General features: G+C 31.3%; 1 long non-coding RNA gene across 3 annotated transcripts; it reads left to right on the forward strand.

Annotated features, from left to right (window-relative positions):
- Positions 1–2,543: 2,543 nt before the first annotated feature.
- LOC143230192 (uncharacterized) lies at positions 2,544–11,010 on the forward strand. Of its 3 annotated transcripts, none has more exons than XR_013016276.1 (4): positions 2,544–4,312; positions 7,174–7,793; positions 8,374–8,543; positions 10,332–11,010. It is a non-coding gene; the product is annotated as an uncharacterized LOC143230192 (long non-coding RNA). The 3 variants fall into 3 exon arrangements; XR_013016278.1 differs by lacking the exon at positions 7,174–7,793 and adding an exon at positions 8,936–9,023 and having other exon boundaries at positions 2,546–4,312; XR_013016277.1 differs by lacking the exon at positions 7,174–7,793 and having other exon boundaries at positions 2,554–4,312.
- The last annotated feature ends 15,986 nt before the right edge of the window (positions 11,011–26,996 follow it).

The raw sequence follows: 26,996 nt of genomic DNA on the forward strand, positions 1-26,996 counted from the left end.
CACACAAAATTTTGCTAAAATGAGGGAACTGTTTTGAGAGACAACATACCTTTATCCACATGCGGTGCAAATTTGACACTGGATATGAAATGTGTAAGTAAACTACTGGTACAAGTTTGTTCACAAGGATTACATGTCAGGTGCACCAGAATGTTTTATACCCTTTTAGTACCATCTTCTTTATATCGTTTGTCTCTGGTTCTTTCATAACTTGCATGGCACACTTAAATTAATTATGTTTATATATTTACTTACATTTTTATAACATTTACTATAAAAGAAGTTTCATCAGAATTAATAATCCGTGATGACGAGAAAACCTACTTGTAGAGAAAATTGAGTATGTAAAAAACCACGTTTGAAAGCGGTTGTGTAATTGAATGTAGGAATGTAGAGGGCGCACTTAGATGTTGGATTATATTCATAAAAATAGGTATAAAGGTGTTCCTTTGTATTGGTTTATTTTGGGCTTGAGTTCTTGTACAAGTAAGGCTTCTTTAATTTTGCGTTTGTTTATGTTTGTTTCTTTATTTAGTATTTGGGTGTTTTCTATAGTTATTGTGTGTTTACTTGATTTGCAGTGTTCGAAAACGTGTGAAGGCAAATTTTTGTTTTCTTTGAATCTGGTTTCCATTTTTCTACTTGTTTCTCCAATACAGAAGCCGTGGCAGTTATCACATTGTATTTTATAAATAATGTTGGTGTGATGTTTGTCAGTGTAGTTTTTAAATAGTATAGACCTCAGTTTTATACCTGTTTTTTGACTAAATTTGGTATTAACTGGAATGTCATATTTTGTTGTTAGTTTTTGCCAAATGTTGGTTATTTTTCTGCTGATGTCGGGAATATATGGTATGCAGCAGTATATGGTTTCGTGATTTTTTGATTCCTGAGATATATTTACATCAATAAGTTTCCTCCACAAACCGTAGAAAGCATTATACACACACACCTGGACAGAAAGCAAAATCAACCAACAAAAGTAAATATATCTCACGAATAAATAATATAATAAATAATAATAATAAAATAAATAATATAAAATTATATATTCAAACATCTAATCCTGCCCTCTACATTCCGACACTCAGTGACACAACCCCTTTCAAGCATGTGGTCAGCTTCCGGTCAGTTACCTCTCTCTTTCTTTGTGAACCTGACGATGACCGAAGAAAGTCAATACGTTGTTCACTCCTCTACGTAAAAAAAATCTTCTCAACCCAAACGAGCCGTTTTTAAATATATATTCTCAAAATATGTAACATCAGCTAGCTCATTCATCAAAGATTATTTTAATTTCAAGTCTAACCTTAATCAACTTAATCTAAACTCAATGGCCAATTTCGATGTCATATCCCTCTCTACAGAAGTCCCAACCGCTGAAGTCTGCACGATAGCCGTAGAACTCTATATCCGAGACTCTAATCCATCAATAGACATTCCCAGCAACCAATTAACAACCCTCATAGAATTCATCACGATGAAGACAAACTTCATGTTCAACAACCACAACTACATACAAACAAATGGCCTAAGCATGGGCAATCCAGTATCACCAGTTCTAGCAAATATTTTTATGACACAAGTTGAAACACAAGCAATTAACATAGCATTACATCCACCACTATACTGGTACAGATATGTAGACGACACGGTTGCGGGATTCACATCTACAGAAAACACAATTATTTTTCTCAATCACATTAACTCTATAAATCCCAACATTAACTTCACATGTGAACAGGAAGAAAGCAATCAAATATCATTTCTTAACCTCAAAATTACAAGAACCGACACACAATTCAAAACAGAAATCCACCGAAAAATCACCCATACTGGACTATACATTCCTTAGGACTCAGCACATGAAACAAAACAAAATCTCAACATACTAAGAAACGAAATAAACAAAGCCATAAAACTATGCTCACCAGATAAAATTAATGATGAATTAGACAAAATAAAACAATACTTCATCAACATCAATAAGTTTCCTCCACAAACTGTAGAAAACATTATACACACACACCTAGACAGAAAGCAAAATCAACCAACAAAAGTAAATATATACCACGAATATATTCCCAACATTTGGCAAAAACTAACAACAAAATATGACATTCCAGTTAATACCAAATTTAGTCAAAAACCAGGTACAAAACTGGGGTCTATACTATGTAAAAACTACACTGACAAACACTACACCAACATCACTGACTACACCAACATTATTTATAAAATACAATGTGATAACTGCCACGACTTCTATATTGGAGAAACAAGTAGAAAAATGGAAACCAGATTCAAAGAACACAAAAAGTCACATTCACACGTTTTCGAGCGCTGCAAATCAAATAAACACAACATAACCATAGAAAACTCCCAGATACTAAGAAACACAAACAAATGCAAAATTAAAGAAGCCTTACTTATACAGCAACTCAAGCCCAAAATAAACCAATACAAAGGAACACCTTTATACCAATATTAATAAATGCATTCAAACATCTAATCACGCCCTCTACATTCCTACATTCAATTACACAACCGCCTTCAAACATGTGGTCAGCTATCGCTAAGTTACCTCATTCTTTGTGAACATGACGATGATAGGAGAAGTGCGAAACTTTGTTTGCTCTTGTACATATGGTTTTTTTACAAATATATTTTTCTCTAAAAGTGGGTTTTCGCGTATTCAGTGATTATTATTTCATCATGGCGATTGTACGAAAAGTGTAAGTCTGTGTGTTTTATTTGTACTTATCTGTGTGACCATTATGTCTGAACTATCATACATTACGCCACTATTGACTGTATACGTTCATACGATCGTAAAGAAACTTAAACCAAACAATTATCAACAGAAGAAATAACATATATTTCATTCAACAATGTAGAAAGAAACAACTAACCCCAACGTTATAAAGGTAAGACTATCAAAAATTTTTATTCAATGCACATACATCCAAAATTTACAGAAAAATTACTTAAAACCATGTTGAACACGAAATACAAATTACTACATGGCTTACAGAAACAAAAAATGAACCTAGATCATCAACTGGCATGCTGCATTAAACCACAGATTTATGGACTTATAAAACGAAACATAAACCAAATCAACACTAGGAATGACAGAGACAAAAGATCTGCTACAATAAAAAACTAGAAAAACTAAGATACAAACAACAGAAAAGACACCAACACGGTAAACCACTGACTAACCTCATAATTAACAAATCAGACCGACAATTAAACACAGACGAGATACACCTACTTAACAAAGGACTCAACTTTGCAATAACACCTCGGTACATTCCAGTATTAGAAATTAAAACATGTTTAGGAGATCTAGTTAGGAGACTTGTCATACTTTCCACAGAAAACAAAAACAACCAACAGAAGGAAGACTACTTTGACAATTTTATTGATATCCAACAGCCAAACTTTCCAGGAAAAATTAAAAATTTATATTGTCCAGAAACACCTAAAAACAACATCTTAAATGATTTTTTCAAAGAATTTTCTCACAAAACCATCAACATAATTTCACAAAACAGAAAGCTTAAAAACAATCTTACAAAAAAGAGACATTAATTCCATTAAAGACCTAAAACAAGACAAAAACATAAAAATTCTAAAAGCAGATAAAGGAAACACTATAGTCATAATGAACACGAATACATACATTCAAAAAATGAAGAACATGCTATCAGATACAAACAAATTTAAACCAATTCACACAAATCTAACAAAGACACGTGAAACGCAACTAAACAAAACACTACTAAAAGTGAAAAAATCCAACACAATTTCACAAACACTTTATTTCTACCTACGTAAAACCGACTCACGCACACCACAAATATACGGCATCCCCAAACCTCATAAACCAGATTGTCCATAACGACCAATAATGTCCACATATCACTCGTTTAATTACAATCTTGGTAAATACATAGCATGGTCATTCGCCATGACCCGAAGAACGGGAGAACGACCTTTTGAGCTCCCTCACTGTGAATATGCAGGCTCTGACAATTTCAAACTGAAGCAACATTTGAAAATCCATACTGGAGTGAACCCTTACAGATGCAAAGTGTGCCAAGCAAGTTCAGTGAGAGAAATACCTTAAAAACCCATGAGAAAATTCATTCCAAAAACAGGCCTGTGTATTGATGTGATTTCTGCCCAAGTACTCGTACTCTCATGGGGAGACTTGAAGCTACATGTCAAGATGGAACACACTCAAGATAGGCCACATATGTGCAAGAAATGTGGAAAATCACTTCATGACAGGTATTCCTTAAGGGTAAGCAATGTTTGACAGGTATTCCTTAAGGGCAAGCAATGTTTGACAGGTATTCCTTGAAGGTAAGCAATGTTTTACAGGTGTTCCTTGAGGGTAAGCAATATTTTACAGGTATTCCTTAAGGGTAAGCAATGTTTAACAGGTATTCCTTAAGGGTAAGCAATGTTTAACAGGTATTCCTTAAGGGTAAGCAATGTTTAACAGGTATTCCTTAAGGGTAAGCAATGTTTTACAGGTATTCCTTGAGGGTAAGCAATGTTTGACAGGTATTCCTTGAGGGTAAGCAATGTTTTACAGGTGTTCCTTGAGGGTAAGCAATGTTTTACAGGTGTTCCTTAAGGGTAAGCAATGTTTTACAGGTGTCCCTTGAGGGTAAGCAATGTTTTACAGGTATTCCTTAAGGGTAAGCAATGTTTTACAGGTATTCCTTAAGGGGAAGCAATGTTTTACAGGTATTCCTTAAGGGTAAGCAATGTTTGACAGGTGTTCCTTAAGGGTAAGCAATGTTTGACAGGTGTTCCTTAAGGGTAAGCAATGTTTTACAGGTATTCCTTAAGGGTAAGCAATGTTTGACAGGTATTCCTTGAGGGTAAGCAATGTTTGACAGGTATTCCTTGAGGGTAAGCAATGTTTGACAGGTGTTCCTTGAGGGTAAGCAATGTTTGACAGGTATTCCTTAAGGGTAAGCAATGTTTTACAGGTGTTCCTTGAGGGTAAGCAATGTTTGACAGGAAAGTCTAAGAAAGTTCTATAAAGGAGTTATCTCTTGTTTGGATTAAAGGTATTCCTGTAGATTTGTATTTCTGGACTTAGAGTGGAATTTCACTACATTGTGTTCATTAGTAAAGTAATTCTTAATGGAAATAAGGAAAAACTTAAAAGATAGATTTAAAAAAAGTTGATTTGAGGACCTTTTGAATTATATAAAGTAGATGTATGTGACAAATGTCCTTCCGAAGTCTTTGTTAGGACACATCCTTTAAGAGTCTGTATTTTCTATGTTACTGACATAGGTTTCTAAATTTGTTGATGATACAAAACTGAAGGTAAGTAAAATGTGCTTCTTTCTTTCAGAAGAACTTGAGAAAATCTGGATAGTAACTGATAATTCTAAAGTGACGTTTTTAAGGTATGGATGTGTAGAAAATCCGTATTATTTATGTGTAGGAGGAATGTTAATGTTGTGAAGTGTTAGAAGGATTTGGTTATTAGAACCTTAGATCTTTGGAAGTGAGTAAAAAATACAGTTCTATGATCTGTTTACAGTCAGAAGTAGTTAAGATATTATTTGGAGCACTAAGTTTAGGGTTGTGCTAGGTATTGTAGAAAATGATGCCTGATTTGAAAAACCAAACTACAAAAGACGTGCATGGGTGTGAACTTAATAAAATGATGTGTCGGACATTTAAGGATGGTGGAGGATTGGTTTTTAACAGCCGTGGGAAGTTTGTTGGACTGGCAGAAGGACGAGGTTTAGGTGAAACTGTGTATGTGGTGTGGAAGTACAGATGGTAAATTGTGTCTTGCAGTCGGAAATATTGACTTAGGTTCACCACATGATATCATATGTGCTGGTAGTTTGAATTCTACAAAGATTTTATTGAATACTTTTGTGTATGAAAAGGTCTAACATTTAAATTGAGCATGTTTTATATATATCCATTATCTACTCTTATACTTTACTTACCTAGATTTATAAATAAAATATATTAAATTTGTAAAATCAGGAGATGAGATGTATCATTAAAAGTATTTTATATATTTTAGTTTGTTTTATAATACATATTTCCTGCACAACATAAACATTTTCTGGTTTGTCTTTCATATGTTACTTTCTATGATCAATATTTGTATTAGATTTTGTGTTATAATACTGGTTTATATAAATCTTCTGTACAGTGCTCAGCAGGTAGAAGTTTGTTATTAAATATTTTGAATCAACTGGTAGTGTCTAATTCGATATAGAAGGATTAAATTGTAAATAATTGTTAATTTATTAGTTTAAATACTGATTTGTTTTACTTTGTATTTTTATTGTTATTCTGTGTGTGCAACTGATTTAAACTGTACCTTCCTTTGATCAGGAAGTAATGATACATAATTTAGACTTAGAGATACAAGTTTTCTGGAATAAGAAATTGCATAAATTTTTAAGTTTTTCATAATTAGAAGGAGTATAAATATTTCTCTGTAGTTCATGTCAAGACTCATAATGGAGAAAAGTGTTTCAAGTGCATCTTTTGCCCTTACACAGTATTTCATTATCACCTATTGGAGTCGCACATGCTGGTCCACACCAGCAACAAATCATTCCAGTGTCAAGAGTGTCATCGCACTTTTAGACACAAGCAGCTGCTAACGCAACATAGGAATGTGCATCACCACTGTGGTTATGTATCATCTGTTTCTCAGAGGAAAACACCTGTGTAATGAGTGTGGAAAAGCATTTTTGAGGCACAAAGTAACATTTCAAAAATTACCCTGAAAGATAAAAAAAACTTAAATGTTTAAGAACTTGATAATTATTTTGTTGGTCATATTTGGTTTCTTTACCTTAGGTTTTGGCTCGTTACTCATTTTTTGCTGTCTGAATATGCATTTGCTACAATAACTACAGAGAGTTGTCCATTGTGTGATGAGATTGGTGCAAGGTAAAGGTAAAAAGTGTTCATTAAAGACAATAAAAATTTTCTGTCCTTTTGGGTTCACTGACCATTACTGATGTAAGTATTAAATGTTATATTGTGGGGGGAAGTTGAAATTTCCAAACTGTACTTTTGCTTCAGCAGGCATGTACTTCATTATTCCTGTGTATTTTTTCATTAATTCCTTTTAAAGTGAGATGCCATGACATTTTACAGGGAAATCTCATCAGACATCTAGAAGTATATGATCCTGATGCATCAGAGGAGGAAAAGTTAGAAGCTTTGTTAATAGGGGAACCTAAAGACAATTTTGAAGATTATGACTTTGTTAATAGGGGAACCTAAAGACAATTTTGAAGATTATGACTGTGTTAATAGGGGAACCTAAAGACAATTTTGAAGATTATGACTGTGTTAATAGGAGAACCTAAAGACAATTTTGAAGATTATGACTGTGTTAATAGGGGAACCTAAAGACAATTTTGAAGATTATGACTGTGTTAATAGGGGAACCTAAAGACAATTTTGAAGATTATGACTGTGTTAATAGGAGAACCTAAAGACAATTTTGAAGATTATGACTGTGTTAATAGGGGAACCTAAAGACAATTTTGAAGATTATGACTGTGTTAATAGGGGAACCTAAAGACAATTTTGAAGATTATGACTGTGTTAATAGGGGAACCTAAAGACAATTTTGAAGATTATGACTGTGTTAATAGGGGAACCTAAAGACAATTTTGAAGATTATGACGGGGAGGAGAACATTTCAGAATATCAAGGAGAGAAAAAATAATTATAGATGTCAAAGGACACTCAGAAATGATACACGGCAGGTATGTCAAATGAACTGTTTAATTACGTAACAAAACATAATATTGACTGATCTTTCTGTTTTTTAATGAAAGTTAGCACCCCTGGATCTGTTTTTGAAAGTTTTAATGAAATTATTTTATCATAGTTCAGAAAGTAAAAAACAAACCAAAGTATTTGGTGATCAAAATAATGAAATATTCTCATATTTCTTTCAATCTACAACAAATAAAGACATACAAACTTTACATTACAGGAAATAATAACAATTGAAAATGTCGTATGCTTTCACATAATGTACAATATTCAGTCTTGGTGAACGTAATGCTGTCTATCTTCAGTTGTTTTTTTACAATATCTGTCATTCCTAGGAAAAATTCCAACTTAGAATCTGTTACCGTGAATCTAAAAAAATCAGTCCTTAACCATAACATCAGCACACAACCACACTGTCTTTATTTGTAAAGAAGGAACATGTACTATGATCTGTGAATATGATTAAAACCTTTGTGTATTATTTTCTAACAAAACAAACATGGTGAAAATTTGAGAAATAAATGAAAGAATTTTTCAGGAATTTCAAGGTTATTTTTTCGTGTATAGATTGTTATAACAGAAGAATACTTGCATAGTTCTATACTTCAGCAAGAATTTTTAGAAACATTCAGTGATCTTCCAGAAACCAAGGATGATGTGTTTATCCATAGCCTTGTTCATGATCCAGAACAGTGAACATGGAAACCATCCTTCAATAAACCATAAAGTAGAAACAAGTAAGCTAATTTACCACATATATTCTTGTTCGTGTATTACAAACTTTAAGTACAAATTATGATATTTTTAACCATTCAATAATGTTCAGAGCTTTAATTTGATTTCTTTTAGTTATACATTTCAACTTTTCCCAGTAGCTCAACATTGATTCTGAAGGTTAAAAATTAAGTTTCAGTAATTGTGGTAGACACAATGCAGATAGTTCTCTTCATAGCTTTTTATTTAATTTGTAATCTTTATACATTATCTGATTATATATTTCTTTGAAGCATAGTTTTTGGAGGGAAAGACTTCTGTCTTTGTTGATAGAAAAAGTTAGTTATTTTAAATTGTACAACGTAACTCTTAATCAACACTTGTTATCTTATATCTTTACTTTTTTGAAATGTGGAGCCTTCAGAGAATCAGAAGTAGCTGTCTTTACATCACTGTGTTCTTCAACACATCATAGTGGCCAGAATTGTAACTAAGACTATGATGTTAGTAGTTCATTAATAAACTGAGGATCATTATGAATTTCACTAAAAATAATAATATAAATAAATGTCAGTCACACATGCAGTTTTTAATGATATGTTTTTCTTATTTATTGTTCATGATAAATTTTGTAAATAGGCATGAAAAAATAATGTATTTTTGTTAACCAAGTTTTACTATCTCTTATGGGAAGTCATTATTACCATGGTTTGTAGTCCATACAATCACCAAAGTCTAATTATTAATTAGAACTGTTAAGGTGTTCTCTAATTCAAAACTTTTCTTACACTTGTAATAAACAAAAATTAACCTGAAGGAAAATCTTAATTTTCACAGTGAATTATTGTTGAATTATTTTATATTTAATTTATTTGTGGCTATTGTATTTTGTTATAAGATATTTAAAAAAGTCTTCTCTAAAATGACAAATTTCAGTTCAGTTTTTATATATAACATTTAATAAAGATTTGTGTAACAGAACAAATACCTGTTGAAAATATTATAACTAAAATACTAAGATTAAAATTGACATCTTTCATTGCGATTGAAATGTATCTTCCAGTGTATAAGTCTGATATCAAACTTACTTCATTCATGGAATACAGCTCAATGAGAAAGAAATTTTCTTGTTAATAAAATTATTTTGAATTTTTTTGTTATATTATAAGAAATCACATTATGTATGATTGTTAACTGAATAATATAAAACAGTTGAACAGTTGTAAATTAGATAATTCAGAATGTAAATTTTTGGGAAAGTTGTAACTACAGATGAGAGAAATATGTTGCTGTTGCTTTATTTGTATTTTTTGGTGGAAAATGTTTTAGTGTGTTGTTTTACTTATAATACTTAATGTTTTAGTGTGTTGTTTTACTTATAATACTTAATGTTTTAGTGTGTTGTTTTATTTATAATATTTAAAATGTTTTAGTGTTTTATTTATAATATTTAAAATGTTTGCGTTTTATATATAATACTTAGTGTTTTAGTGTATTGTTTTATTTATAATATTTAAAATGTTTTAGTGTTTTATTTATAATACTTAGTGTTTTAGTGTGTTGTTTTATTTATAATACTTAGTGTTTTAGCGTGTTGTTTTATTTATAATATTTAAAATGTTTTAGTGTATTGTTTTATTTATAATATTTGAACTGTTTTAGTGTTTTATATATAATACTTAGTGTTTTAGTGTGTTGTTTTATTTAAAATGTTTGAAATGTTTTAGTGTATAGTGGTAGTTATGTTGTGACATTTATTTCCATTACCTTCAAACAAGTTACCTTTGTAGTAAAATCTAATTTTTTTGCAGTAAACAAGGACCAGGTTTTAGTCCAAAGAACTTGAAGAGAACTTCCAAAGAAACTTGAGGAATGAAAGAGATGAAAAGTTCAGTTTACTGAATGAGTTTCACATCCTACTCACTTACTGATAATAACTATAAATCTACAATAAGTTTGTAGAAAACAATGAGACAAATTCTGAAATATTAGAGCAATTCGGATGTATTTATTTATTGTTATTTTTAAATTAATGTTAGTCCTCTAAAGAAAATACAGAAACAGAGGAATCTTATACAGAGCATATAATTGTACGACTTTTCAAATGCTTATAGAGAACATCAGGCTGAATCATTTTCTTATTGGTATTGCATATTTGGTGGGATAAGAGTTCAGGTCTAAGAGTTATGTATATATATAATTGTTTAGTACATACCAATATCTGTAACATATAAAATAATTTTTTGTGCTCTGTCAGCTTTAGTATACCATAAAATAGCTGGACTTCACAAAATGTTTATATCTGAACTCCAAATCAGTTTTCTTTTCAAATTTGAAACTCATTCATATGTATATGGGGTTAATGGTAGTGTGTTATTTCTAAATGAGGAATGAATAAATACTTTTCGTACTGTTAATGAATTTCTAGGAATGCAGTAGGAAATTCATGTATTACAAAATTGATAATTCATTAAATATTAATGTATTTGTCTTCTGCTTCAAGAACTGTTTTTCTTGTGAATACAGATCGAATTTTCAAATTTTAGACATTTCTTTCTGGTTGTGGTACAACAAACAGTGCTTTTCAGTGTATTATTAGTTTTCATTCAGAGGTTTTCTGTCTGAAGTTATTGATACAAATTAAACTAATAAATGTTTCTTTCACTACTTTTTCTTCAATACAAAGAATAATTATAAAAAAAAAACTTAATGTGAAACACATTCTAAATAAAAGATAGAGCTGTTCAATGTGCTTTACTGCCCTGTGGAAACATTGACTACAGCCAATTCCACACACATTTTCTACAAATTGTCTGTAAGGAGCAGTACAGTTATGTTCTGGATATATACTTTACTCTAGAAGGCAGATTCTGTGTGATAAGGAATTTTTACACTTGGTCAGGAAGCAGCAGGTGACTAGAACCACTTTTATAATGTTCACTCCAACAACCTGTAATCTTGTACAAATTATTTTCATAGTTGTATGAAACAACATGCTCTGTTGAAGTGTTATTATGTGTAGCTCTCAGAATGCTAATCATTCAGACTTGGTTACAATAGTTGTGTGAAACAATTTATTACATTTAAGTATGACACAGACATGTCTACAATGGTTATAGTTGTGAGACAATGCATTTCCAGTGTGTAAGTAAACGCAGTTCTACACCAGAATTAACTGTATTAGCTTATGTGTCAGTCTGTAAAACACCAAAGTTGTACACCAGAATTAACTGTATTAACTAATGTACCAGTGTGTAAAACACCTTAGTTGTAAACGTATTAACTAATGTACCAGTGTATAAAACACCAGTTGTACACCAGAATTAACTGTATTAACTTATGTGCCAGTCTGTAAAACACCACAGTTGTACACCTGAATTAACCAATGTACCAGTCTGTAAAACACATCAGTTGTACACCAGAATTAACTAATGTACAAGTGTGTAAAACACCACAGTTCTACACCAGAATTAACTGTATTAATCTCCATAAGCCTCTTAATTTATGTTAATTGAGAATCACACAATATAATGTATCCACTGTATAGTGATTCACTTGAAAGCTGAGAACAACCAGATATTTTCCTCCTTGACTTCAGGGTTGAAGACAGCGGCTTCATTTTTATGAAACGAATTTCTCATGTTTAATCACCACTGATTAATCTCCCATTTTGTTGCAGTTTACTGAAACGTCTCTAATTCTGCTACAACCCAAACATGAACAAACCAACCAGAGTTAAGAGGCTTTTGTACATCCATTCTTTTAACATCTTATCATAGATACCTTTCTTCTATATTGCCGCTTTTCATAGTTGTTGATGTGTAAATGAATATACATCTTCTAATACAGGCCTTAACAATTCCACATATTCATTTGGACACAGTGTGACATCTCGATAAACATTAATATATTTGGTAAAAAAACCGGTTTATCTCTGTTCAGTTGTGAGGTACGACATTATGATGTAGAATAACTTAATTCTGGTTGGTTTGGTCGTGGTTAACTTAATAAGCGTGTGTTTGACAGTATGTACCACCATTTTTAGTAAACCATCAAACTTAGGGATATAAAGTAATTCTCACATCTGAGGATGTAATGACCAGTAAATAAGTCTTTGCTCACTTTGTGAAATATTTGTTGACCACAAATGTGTAGAAGTGACCTGTTTCTGTCTTTGGGAATTTACCATTGATATCTTCTGCAGAGGAGAACCAACAATTCTTTGCTGGAGTTTATCTGGTTAGGTCATCTTATTATCTGTGTTGCACACACTGTAATGTTAATTTCAGTGCTGAATGTCTCATACTCGAATGCAACCAAAAGAAATGATGTTTGATGTTAATATAATTGAATATAACACTTTGGTGTTCTCCAAGCTTGGAGACATGCAGTGTGTAGAATCTCGTACCTCAGAGTTTTCACACAGGCTAAATTCCACTGCTCCCTAGTTAAGAATAGAGGTACAGCATGTCTTATTACAAAATGCCATGGATTATATATATCTGTACTATATTTCACAATCTGGGTTGAATGTGCTTCAACTTTTTTATTTTTACAGTTAGACGTTGGCCACATAAAAAGACTTTATACAATACAAAGCTAAGGAAATGGCAGACTTCCTGTTTGATCATAGGTTAGGGCCAATCATGTATAGCTCCTATTGTTAGTGTAGTCCTTATAGAATCGTTCTCTGCTCATTAATATAAACAAGAAACTCCATTTTTATGCATTTCTTGTATAGCTGCAATTGTTAGTGTAGTCCTTAGAGAATCCTTCTCTACTCTTTAATTTCAAGAAGAAACTCCATTTCTATGTTTTTCTTGTATAGCTGCCATTGTTAATGTAGTCCTTCTCTACTCATTAATATAAACAAGAAACTCCATTTTATGCATTTTTGTATAGCTGCAATTGTTAGTGTAGTCCTTAGAGAATCCTTCTCTACTCTTTAATTTCAAGAAGAAACTCCATTTCTACGTTTTTCTTGTATAGCTGCCATTGTTAATGTAGTCCTTAGAGAATCCTTCTCTACTCATTAATATAAACAAGAAACTCCATTTCTATGCATTTCTTGTACAGCTGCCGTTGTTAGTGGAGTCCTTAGAGAATCCTCTGCTCCTTAATATAAACAAGTAACTCCATTTCTATGCATTTCTTGTATAGCTGCCGTTGTTAGTGGAGTCCTCAGAGAATCCTTTTCTACTCATTAATATAAGCAAGAAACTCCATTTCTATGCATTTCCCTTACAGCTGCCATTGTTAATGTAGTCCTTAGAGAATCCTTCTCTACTCATTAATATAGACAAGAAACTCCATTTCTATGTAGTCCTTAGATAATCCGAACACATATTTACAACGTTTTGGTGTAAGCCTACTTTGTTTTTTCTCCAGTTGCTGACTCAAATGTGAACCCAACTGCCAAAACATTATGAAAATAGATCAGGCACCTTTTTATTGCACTCTCTTAAGTGTGAGCTCCATTCAGAAGTAGTGGCACATTACACAGGTTGAGTGAGAGCTCCATTCAGAAGTAGTGGTGCATTATACAGGTAGAGTGACTTGATGAAGTAAAACTCATACAACCCATGTTTTGTTCTAAAAGTAATCTTGGATTCGTACTTGTTATTCAGTTCTACATGCCAGCATCCAGATACCATGTCTAAAGTATAGAAAAAAAATGGGATTCTTCCAGTGCATCTAGACAGTGGTCCATTTATAGTAATGGAAACTCATTAATGCAAGTTACCACATTAATCTAAATTCAGCTTAGAACTTGGGTGTTCCTTTTTCTTTGGACAATCACTATTGGCTGTACGATTCTGTTATTTAACGTGTGACGTATTTAAATGCTAACTATTCCCTCGTGCTCCAAAGAAGCATAATGGCGGTTGTTTAATGAGAATTGTGTCGTCTGTGTCTATATGATGTTATATGACTGGTTTAACCCAGTAGGTTGTCAGTCCCACAGATACATCGTCATATTCGTCCAATAAGTTATTGAGGAGTTGTTGCGATGCCAAGTCTCAACTGTTTGTACTGTCCTTAACTAATTACCTCAGGTTGTTGGTATCTAACTACTTACTATCAGATTAAATGTGGATGCAAACTTCATGTTACAAGTAGCATAGGTTACCTCTATTTTGTTCATCACTCCAATGACTATTCAGGCTATTCATGGGCGTACTTTTGGTTTCCTCCTTCATGTATTGGGTTGAGGAATAATTCGTGAGTGTTTTTTGAAGTTAAAAAAATATATTCATAAATGAAACGCTTTCGCAAAATATTTCATGTCATTTGGTAGATAATTTTTGCTCTAATAGATGGTGTGTTTGATTTTATATGTCTTTAATGTTTGCTTTCATTTTCAGCTCATTAAATGGAATGTCAAGTGGACAAAATCGAGCATTTTCGACACCATCTGCTTTTCGCATTTAATTTCTTGCAATTTCGTTTACAACAATGCATACTATATACCTAAGTATTACATGAAATAAAGTATCATAATAAATGTTTTGGGTGTAATGTGTTCATGCATTGAAGTATTGTATAGTCTTGCATGTAATGCTTGAATGAAATTATTTAAAAACGCTCACGAATTATTACTCAACCTAATATATTTGTTCAGTTCACTGTTTTTTTTATATTCTGTAGCAATACATCAGTTCGTCTTTTGCTTAGGTAAAGCTGACTGATGAGTGCTGCAATATATCCATTCCACGAATACTGATGTCAGAACCAAAATTAGCAACTACAACTTTTAATCTGTAAATGAATCTTCTGTCAGGTATTATGCATAGGCTAGATTTTTTGCATTAAGTGTCTGTAGCGTGTTAGCGATAAATCTCAAATATAAACGAACAACATACAGTTAATTTGTTTTAAAATAAGATATTAAAATAACTTAAATTACCATAAAAATGTTGGATATCGTAATTGTATTTAGAGATATAAATAACTGTTTCTTTTTCGTCAAAGTCCATACAGGTTGTTTCAGTAACTTCAAATTATTCTTTTTGCTTTTTTATTGCAATACATTCTGTGATAATTTTAATCTAGTATCTCCACGTGAACTGTTAATTACCACAATTATATCTACAGCTTTTAAATAATTGTCTCTTTTCTTCAAAGTACATACATGGTGGTTCAATTACTTTAGGACAAAATTGACGAGTTATTCTTCTCTATTGTGTTATTACAATACAATCTGGGATAATTTTATTATGCTCGCCTTTATGACTAAAGTCATAATCACACTATAATCTCTAAATATCACCCGAACAACCGATGAAGAACACTTCACCAAAGATTCCACGTGTCTGTGACATCACCCTATTGTCACAATTTGGTTTTTGTGTTATGTCACTTTCATTACGTGACATATAAGTTTATGAGTGGTCACAAGTACCACGTTTTTTTGTGTTTTGAAGATGTATCTGATATATTATATATAAAACACTTACTAGACGGCAGCATAAGCAATATACACGTCACAGAGCGACACCACAATTTTCACTCGTGATCTGATGCATGCCGGGTTTTCCATCTGAAAGGGGCTAGGTAATCTGAGAGTCGCGGGTTCGAATCCCTGTCGCACCAAACATGTTCGGTCTTTCAGCCGTGGGAATGTTATAATGTAACGGTCAATCCCACTATTTGTTGTTAAAAGAGTAGCCCGAGAGTTGGCGGTGGATGGTAATGACGAGCTGTCTTCCCTCTCGTCTTACACAGCTAAATTAGGGACGGCTAGCGCATATAGTCCTCGTGTAGCTTTGCGCGAAATACAAAACAATCTGAAAGGTTAGAGTTAAATTTTGTCTTTTCTCAACATTCAAACTTTGAAAACTAGCATTTATATGAGAAATACTTTTTGTAATGCCGTATAATTGCAGAAACATTGAAGTAGGACTGTTTGATTATTTACAGATTTGATAATTTGAAACTCCTTATATATGGACAATAATGAATCAATTACTTCTATAATAATCACTAATTAACAAATTCCTATAATACAATATGTCGATTATTATCCTTCTTGAAGCCTACTGTCAAGGGATCGGTTAGTAGACGATATTGACACATTGTAAAAATTATCAGATTTTTCACTGTTAAAAGTGCATGTGTTAGCAGATGTATTATTTTTATTTTGCGCTTATACTGACCTGGTGTTACTGGTTTAATGTTTTCAGTGGCTGTTTATTACTGTACTTTTATACAGTTAATGTTTTAGTATTTCAGAACTTCTCAATATACTATTAGTGATTAAATAAAATTCATTTAATCAGTTATGTGTATATTTTATTGAGAAATAGAAAGAAACTAACAGTATTTTTTAAATATGAACTTAGTCTTTGAAAGGTTAATATGAAACGTCACAATAAGAGGTAGCTGTGACGTTTTTTGAGTCTTCACTTTTGACGTTCTGTGACGTTACAGTGAAACGTATATAAGATATAATCTGTGACGTGTTGGAGAGGTCACATTCTTTGGTAGGATTATTGTTAATATTATGTAACATTATGTTAAGCAGTATTCTCCCCGAGCAGCAAGAAATTTATGTAATTCGATAATAATAAAGAAACAAAGATAATTTGAAACAATAGTAACATAACAATTTTCATAAGCACATTTTATATGAAACCTGCACATATTCAAAACAAGAATAAATATCTAAAATCGTAAAAGGATATAGCCGCGTATTATGCTCAAACTACGAGTGATGCTCGCAGTGATTTTAATGAACAATGTTACTCGAAAAGGTTTAATCTATCTCGGTTAGCGATTCCAATAAAAGTATTTGTTTGAATCACTCATCGAAAACTTTTATTTTAAAGCATTTCACACCATTTTTAAAGATGCTGTAGTTGTGTATGTTGGACTAATGTATTAGTCAGTCAATATATAAGTAGCAAGCATATGAAGAGTATCAAATATTTATCTTACATTTTTGTTTCTTTATAAGCACAAAAATACAGAATGGGCTCTTTGTGCTGTGCTCACTATGAATATCGAAACCCGGTTTTTAGCAGTGTAAGCCCTTAGACTTCATGCTGCGCCACCGAAGGCATTTATTTTACAATCAATAATTGGAAAAACACAGATTTGATCGGATAGATAGAAAAGTCGTCTCTTTATCCGAGTATAAATGAAAGCACTAGCGAGATATTATCTTTATTTTTAATACAATTAAAGTTTTATTCACGGCTCTCAAAAGGTCAGTGATTAGAATGTGAGAAAAAGCACAACAATATAATGAATATTATTTATGAAGTTTTGTTTCTTTTGGCAAATAAGCATAAACCTAGTTCTTATGCTCTAAAGTGACGTATACAAATGCCCGTACTCTATTCTTCTTTCAATCTCTTTTCTGCGGACTCACCCTTAGAAATCGGGTTTCGATACCCGTGGTGGGCAGAGCGCAATAGCTAATTATGTAGCTTTGTGCTTAATTTCGAACAAACAAACAAAATATCTCTCTTTTTAAACTTTCATATAATAATAAGTATTACCTTAAGTTATCATATGCTTTATTAATATTTTTACATCGTTTTTATAAAGAATAAAACTGTAAAGTTGGAGTAATGAAACTGTTGAAAAGTATAACAACGATATGAAGTTCAAGGGAATTGAAGGTATGAAGAGGGAAACGATTTTTCTGGCTACTCAAACCAAAACTTGGATAAGAATGGATATGATAAGCCGTATCAGGTTTGTGATGTCAAGATAACTATTGATAATACAGTAAATAAGTACTAAAACGTTATTTTGTTGAGGTTGTAACACAATACGTATATTTATATTTTTTTCGAAAATGTAAAATATTTTAATAATGTTATTGGTGACATGCCGTCGAGAGTATGGACAATATCCGTTTTTGGTTAGTTTGCCCATCATATTTATATGATTAATTTCAAGGTTTCATCAGGTTAGTTTATAAATCATATTGGCACTTTAAAACTGAAAAGAAAAATGAATTTGATATAATATTATAGAGTTAAATTTTAGAGCACTATAACAAATTTTATCAAGCTGTAGATATTTAGATTTAACTCGCTCTCTGGAAGTATTAATTATTCTAAGCCTAATCTTACGTAGTTTATATTAACAAATGTTTCTGCTTAGGCTTAGCAGTGCTCCACAGTCACACACTTTTAAATAGATATTGATGACTAGAAATGGAGTTGTTCTCCATTGCAGTATCTGAGGAAGTTTGTATCTCAGTTTGTTACAGTGTAGTCCGTTAATTATTTATAATTGTGCTGTTTATTTTTTATATACGTAGCTTTAACAAGTATCTGCTATAAATTTATTTATAAACACCATATACTATTGTACTAGTATTAGTACAATATAAATTGTGACTGGTTTAACTTTAGTTTAAAATAACTTTAGAAATATTTTGAACTTCAAGTAATGAATGAGGAAATTAATCTTTAATATTAGTATCTAAATTTATATTACAACCAAAAATAATTTACAACCTAGTCGAGTCAATTCTTTGTAACTGGAGTAAAGCCATTTGCAAGAGTATAATTTTAAAACAAAAAATACGGAATCAAGCATGGCTATTTCAATTCTTTGATGCTAATCTTAAATGTTTGCATTTGGCCAAATTAAAGAAGGATTCTTAGTGAATAGTACACAGTACAAAGAAATATTTTAAAACTCACATTTTTTTGTCATCTATGTTGATAAATCACGAGAGTTAGAACACGAAAATCATGATATTTCAAACAAACATTAGCTATTTTATTAATTGTTGAACTTGCATCAATTCATTTGTTATTGTTGTTACACATATTGAAGCCATTTTGGTGATTGTTCCAACTGACATTGAATCCATTTGTTATTGTTACTATTCACATTGAAGCAATTTTAGTAATTGTTACAAAACACATTGAAACCATTTTATTTATTGTTGCTACACACATTGTGAAGTTGGTTTAGTTTTTGTTGCTTCAGTTATTTTTGCTACGCACATTGAAGAGTTATGGCTGCTCTCATGTTGGAGTTATATCTAAATGTGTGGTTTCAGTTCTACTTTCTTTTATAGTTTTATTTGACACCAAATGATCAGATTATAATTCAGTACAAGGTTTAATAGGATGTGTGAAGATTGTGTTTACATGTTGTGACAAACTGATTTACCTTAATGTCTTCAGCAATCTTTATTAAATATGTTCTTACCAACATTAGAGTTGGGAAGTTTAATCAATTATGCATGAGAAGAAATGACATCATATAGCTTGCCAGAAATTAATAAATTAATGTCACAAAAACAAACAGTTAATCAAAATTACCATTTCTAAGATGCATCTCTGTAGAATAGATTGATTTCTCTTGAGATGGTCAAGACTTTATAAGTTTGAACATAAATTGTTTCTGAATTAGGCCTTTTTCTATCACTAGTGTTTTTAATAAGAAAATCAATTTAATCAGTGGAGACACTGCCTCTGTTTGGAATAATAGTTTTTTATAGTGTGAATCTTTGAAAGTGATAGATTTAATATAATTTGAGAAATACTTGAATCATGTGTGAAAAATGTGTGTGATGTATGCACTTCATCTAGTTGACATTTGTACACTTTATTTTAAGGTACATCTATATTGTATGTTAAATATGTACTTATTTTTAATGCATTTTGAAATAATTGTGTTTACAAGAATGAAAGAAGTATTCTGCTAATTTCTAACTTACACTGATGTAGGCCTAACTAGCTTTCTGATATTCTGTTATTGACACTTTTAGGATGATAAACTTTTATTAACACTATATAAAGGTGCCCAGCATGACCAGGTGGGTTAAGGCGTTCGACTCATAATCTGAGGGTTGCACACTCAAATCCCTGTTGCACCAAACATGCTAGTCCTTTCAGCTGTGTGGGCATTAAAATGTGACAGTCAATCTCACTATTTGTCAGTAAAAGAGTAGCCCAAGAGTTGGCAGTGGGTGGTGATGACTAGCTGCCTTCCCTCTAGACTTACACTGCTAAATTAGGGAAGGCTAAAGCAGATTGCCCTTGAGTAGCTTTGCATGAAATTCCAAACAAAACAAAACAAACTATAAACTTTATTTTCAGTTCCTTTCATTGTAAACTGTGAAATTTGTTTGTTAAATTATATCTGTGTGAAAGCTACAGAGAACATCAGATGAGGTTCACTTGTATAGAGTAGATACAGGTTGAATGGGTAAAAAAGAAAATTGTATGAAACATTTGACACAATGACAAATGTACAATGACTGTAGAGGTTTATACAGTTGTCAAATACAAGTATTTTACCTGTAATATATAAACAATAGGAAGGAAAGAAGTCACATGACCTAAGTTGCCTAAATCTTAATAAAGATATTTTGTTAATGTTTGGCTGTTCATTTAAGTATAGTTTTGTTGTTTTCTTAATAGATATACTGTGGTGTTATTTGTCTAATGAGTATGGTAGGTGACCACAAAACATTGTGATGACTCATCTTTTTTAAATATTGTTTTTATGTTTATCATTTTCAAATCATGTACAAAATTGTTTAATTATTTGTTAATTGTAATAATGATCTGTTTTCAGTAAAAACACTGTTATCCTTATTGTTATATGAAATGTTTAATTATCAATCTATTTGATTTCCAGAAGATCAGTGTGGGATTACTATATATTTGAAAAACAAAATGTAGTGGTGACAGTTGACATTAGTAATTCATCCATCAACTTTTGGGAAAATGTTTTTTTGTGTGTCTGCAAATGGTGATCTTAAAAAGAAGTCAATAAAAAAAATTAAGAATGATTTTAAAAATACTTTAACAACTCTATGTAAAGGAAAACTATTTAGAATAAGGCAAAATTAGTAATATAAATTAGAAAAAGTTGTGGTCAAAGCACTGAACTACAGGCTCCACTGTTATTAGACCACATTAAAAGCTTTTCCATTTCTCTTATCCAGTGCTCTTGCTTTTTCCAAACTTTTATTAGTGTGAATTTCTTAACTAATTCTTTTATGTAGCTTTTTTGGAAATGTTAACACTAACCATTTTGTACTATTCAATTAAAAAGAAAGATCCTTGAAAGAACAAGTTAACAAGTTAGTGTTTTAATGCTGTTTTTTTAATCATCTTGTAGCACTAAGTAAAGCTTCTTTTATCAGACTTTGTAGAATTATTCCCACTTGAGAAATAAGGCTAAGTAGTTTATAATTTTCCAGGACAATTCTGATTACCTCACTTCAAAACACAAGTAACACAAGCAACTCCCTACTCCTGACATGCAGATTCAAGACCTTCCAAACAAAATTTTAGCAAGTCCAGAAAACTAAAGTGCAGGGTCAGTATTCTAGAAAATTGTTTGGCTGTCTATGGTCAGTCTCTATTTGTTATTATTTCACACCAGTATTTCAGCATAAAACCATATTTAAATAACCTCATAGTCACAGATATATGTAATTATTAATTCAGAACCAAGTGTAAATGTGATAGAGGACTTTTTGTTTTTAAAGTATACTTTCACTCATCAAAAGAATGTTGAGGAACGTGCACAGCAGCTGACCAACTGTCATCACGGTTTTACACTATCGACTAGTGGTTGTTTATTTTCTTATCATGAAATGAAGTGAATAAATATTATTAACTTAGACTGAAATTTAAGATGATGGAGATGAGAAAAAGACACTGATTAGTACAAATAGATATAACTCATTATTTTTTAAAGGTGCATTGGACTCATGACTGGGACCTCATCCTGATGGACAAGGATTACAAAGACAAACTTTCTTCCTTTTGACTCAAGTAAATGTTTAAAGTAAGTTTAAATCTGTTATGAAACTTTGAGAAGAAAATGATTTATGTTTTGTTCATGTGGGGAGTAACAGCTGTTTGTAATAATAGTCAGGTATTGTGATTATAATTAGCTAAAGTGCAGGAGGTATTCAAACAGTTACAGTGAGCATAACCAGTTTTTATGTTTCTTTTTGAAGTTCACATTCTTTGATTATGTGTAGATTCTATGTTTAAGTTCAAATATTTTGATTATGTATAGATTTAACTGGTCTTCACACACTTAGGATAATGATAACTACTTTGCTAACACACATATTGATCAAAGTGTAGCCTGAACTGGACCTCCCTTGAACTTGGACTTTGATATCAAACAATTTCTAGAATACTAAGTTTATTACATTTGCTGTTGTGTGGTTGAATAATGTGAAGAGATAAATAGATTAAAGAACTAACTTTATGTGACACTATTTAAAAAGAGTGATTAGATACCACATACTATTGAACAACTATCTTAAATTGTCACACTCATGTGATCACTATTTAAAAGAGTGATTAGATACACACCACATACTATTGAACAACTATGTTAAATTGTCACTCATGTGATCACTATTTAAAAGAGTGATTAGATACACACCACATACTATTGAACAACTATGTTAAATTGTCACACTCATGTGATCACTATTTAAAAGAGTGATTAGATACACACCACATACTATTGAACAACTATGTTAAATTGTCACACTCATGTGATCACTATTTAAAAGAGTGATTAGATACACACCACATACTATTGAACAACTATGTTAAATTGTCACACTCATGTGATCACTATTTAAAAAGAGTGATTAGATACCACATACTATTGAACAACTATGTTAAATTGTCACACTCATGTGATCACTATTTAAAAAGTGATTAGATACCACATACTATTGAACAACTATGTTAAATTATCACACTCATGTGATCACTATTTAAAAAGAGTGATTAGATACCACATACTATTGAACAACTATGTTAAATTGTCACACTCATGTGATCACTATTTAAAAGAGTGATTAGATACCACATACTATTGAACAACTATGTTAAATTGTCACACTCATGTGATCACTATTTAAAAAGAGTGATTAGATACCACATACTATTGAACAACTATGTTAAATTATCACACTCATGTGATCACTATTTAAAAAGAGTGATTAGATACCACATACTATTGAACAACTATGTTAAATTGTCACACTCATGTGATCACTATTTAAAAAGAGTGATTAGATACCACATACTATTGAACAACTATGTTAAATTGTCACACTCATGTGATCACTATTTAAAAGAGTGATTAGATACACACCAGATACTATTGAACAACTATGTTAAATTATCACACTCATGTGATCACTATTTAAAAAGAGTGATTAGATACCACATAATATTGAACAACTATGTTAAATTGTCACACTCATGTGATCACTATTTAAAAAGAGTGATTATATACCACATACTATTGAACAACTATGTTAAATTGTCACACTCATGTGATCACTATTTAAAAGAGTGATTAGATACACACCACATACTATTGAACAACTATGTTAAATTGTCACTCATGTGATCACTATTTAAAAAGAGTGATTAGATACACACAAACAACATACTATTGAACAACTATGTTAAATTGTCACACTCATGTGATCACTATTTAAAAAGAGTGATTAGATACCACATACTATTGAACAACTATGTTAAATTGTCACTCATGTGATCACTATTTAAAAAGAGTGATTAGATACACACCACATACTATTGAACAACTATGTTAAATTGTCACACTCATGTGATCACTATTTAAAAGAGTGATTAGATACACACCACATACTATTGAACAACTATGTTAAATTGTCACACTCATGTGATCACTATTTAAAAGAGTGATTAGATACACACCACATACTATTGAACAACTATGTTAAATTGTCACACTCATGTGATCACTATTTAAAAGAGTGATTAGATACCACATACTATTGAACAACTATGTTAAATTGTCACACTCATGTGATCACTATTTAAAAGAGTGATTAGATACACACCACATACTATTGAACAACTATGTTAAATTGTCACTCATGTGATCACTATTTAAAAGAGTGATTAGATACACACAAACAACATACTATTGAACAACTATGTTAAATTGTCACACTCATGTGATCACTATTTAAAAAGAGTGATTAGATACCACATACTATTGAACAACTATGTTAAATTGTCACACTCATGTGATCACTGTTTAAAAAAGAGTGATTAGATACCACATACTATTGAACAACTATGTTAAATTGTCACACTCATGTGATCACTATTTAAAAGAGTGATTAGATATACACCACATACCATTGAACAACTATGTTAAATTGTCACACTCATGTGATCACTATTTAAAAGAGTGATTAGATATACACCACAAACTATTGAACAACTATGTTAAATTGTCACACTCATGTGATCACTATTTAAAAAGAGTGATTAGATACCACATACTATTGAACAACTATGTTAAATTGTCACACTCATGTGATCACTATTTAAAAGAGTGATTAGATACACACCAGATACTATTGAACAACTATGTTAAATTATCACACTCATGTGATCACTATTTAAAAGAGTGATTAGATACCACATAATATTGAACAACTATGTTAAATTGTCACACTCATGTGATCACTATTTAAAAAGAGTGATTATATACCACATACTATTGAACAACTATGTTAAATTGTCACACTCATGTGATCACTATTTAAAAGAGTGATTAGATACACACCACATACTATTGAACAACTATGTTAAATTGTCACACTCATGTGATCACTATTTAAAAGAGTGATTAGATACACACCACATACTATTGAACAACTATGTTAAATTGTCACTCATGTGATCACTATTTAAAAGAGTGATTAGATACACACAAACAACATACTATTGAACAACTATGTTAAATTGTCACACTCATGTGATCACTATTTAAAAAGAGTGATTAGATACCACATACTATTGAACAACTATGTTAAATTGTCACTCATGTGATCACTATTTAAAAAGAGTGATTAGATACACACCACATACTATTGAACAACTATGTTAAATTGTCACACTCATGTGATCACTATTTAAAAGAGTGATTAGATACACACCACATACTATTGAACAACTATGTTAAATTGTCACACTCATGTGATCACTATTTAAAATAGTGATTAGATACACACCACATACTATTGAACAACTATGTTAAATTGTCACACTCATGTGATCACTATTTAAAAAGAGTGATTAGATACCACATACTATTGAACAACTATGTTAAATTGTCACACTCATGTGATCACTATTTAAAAGAGTGATTAGATACACACCACATACTATTGAACAACTATGTTAAATTGTCACTCATGTGATCACTATTTAAAAAGAGTGATTAGATACACACAAACAACATACTATTGAACAACTATGTTAAATTGTCACACTCATGTGATCACTATTTAAAAAAGAGTGATTAGATACCACATACTATTGAACAACTATGTTAAATTGTCACACTCATGTGATCACTATTTAAAAGAGTGATTAGATACACACCACATACTATTGAACAACTATGTTAAATTGTCACTCATGTGATCACTATTTAAAAAGAGTGATTAGATACCACATACTATTGAACAACTATGTTAAATTGTCACACTCATGTGATCACTATTTAAAAAGAGTGATTAGATACCACATACTATTGAACAACTATGTTAAATTGTCACACTCATGTGATCACTATTTAAAGAGTGATTAGATACACACCACATACTATTGAACAACTATGTTAAATTGTCACTCATGTGATCACTATTTAAAAAGAGTGATTAGATACACACAAACAACATACTATTGAACAACTATGTTAAATTGTCACACTCATGTGATCACTATTTAAAAAGAGTGATTAGATACACACCACATACTATTGAACAACTATGTTAAATTGTCACTCATGTGATCACTATTTAAAAGAGTGATTAGATACCACATACTATTGAACAACTATGTTAAATTGTCACACTCATGTGATCACTATTTAAAAAGAGTGATTAGATACCACATACTATTGAACAACTATGTTAAATTGTCACTCATGTGATCACTATTTAAAAAGAGTGATTAGATACACACCACATACTATTGAACAACTATGTTAAATTGTCACACTCATGTGATCACTATTTAAAAAGAGTGATTAGATACACACCACATACTATTGAACAACTATGTTAAATTGTCACACTCATGTGATCACTATTTAAAAGAGTGATTAGATACACACCACATACTATTGAACAACTATGTTAAATTGTCACTCATGTGATCACTATTTAAAAAGAGTGATTAGATACACACAAACAACATACTATTGAACAACTATGTTAAATTGTCACACTCATGTGATCACTATTTAAAAAGAGTGATTAGATACCACATACTATTGAACAACTATGTTAAATTGTCACACTCATGTGATCACTGTTTAAAAAGAGTGATTAGATACCACATACTATTGAACAACTATGTTAAATTGTCACACTCATGTGATCACTATTTAAAAAGAGTGATTAGATATACACCACATACCATTGAACAACTATGTTA

The sequence above is a fragment of the Tachypleus tridentatus genome, chromosome 10, assembly GCF_004210375.1.
Source record: "Tachypleus tridentatus isolate NWPU-2018 chromosome 10, ASM421037v1, whole genome shotgun sequence".
Taxonomy (NCBI): Eukaryota; Metazoa; Arthropoda; class Merostomata; order Xiphosura; family Limulidae; genus Tachypleus; species Tachypleus tridentatus.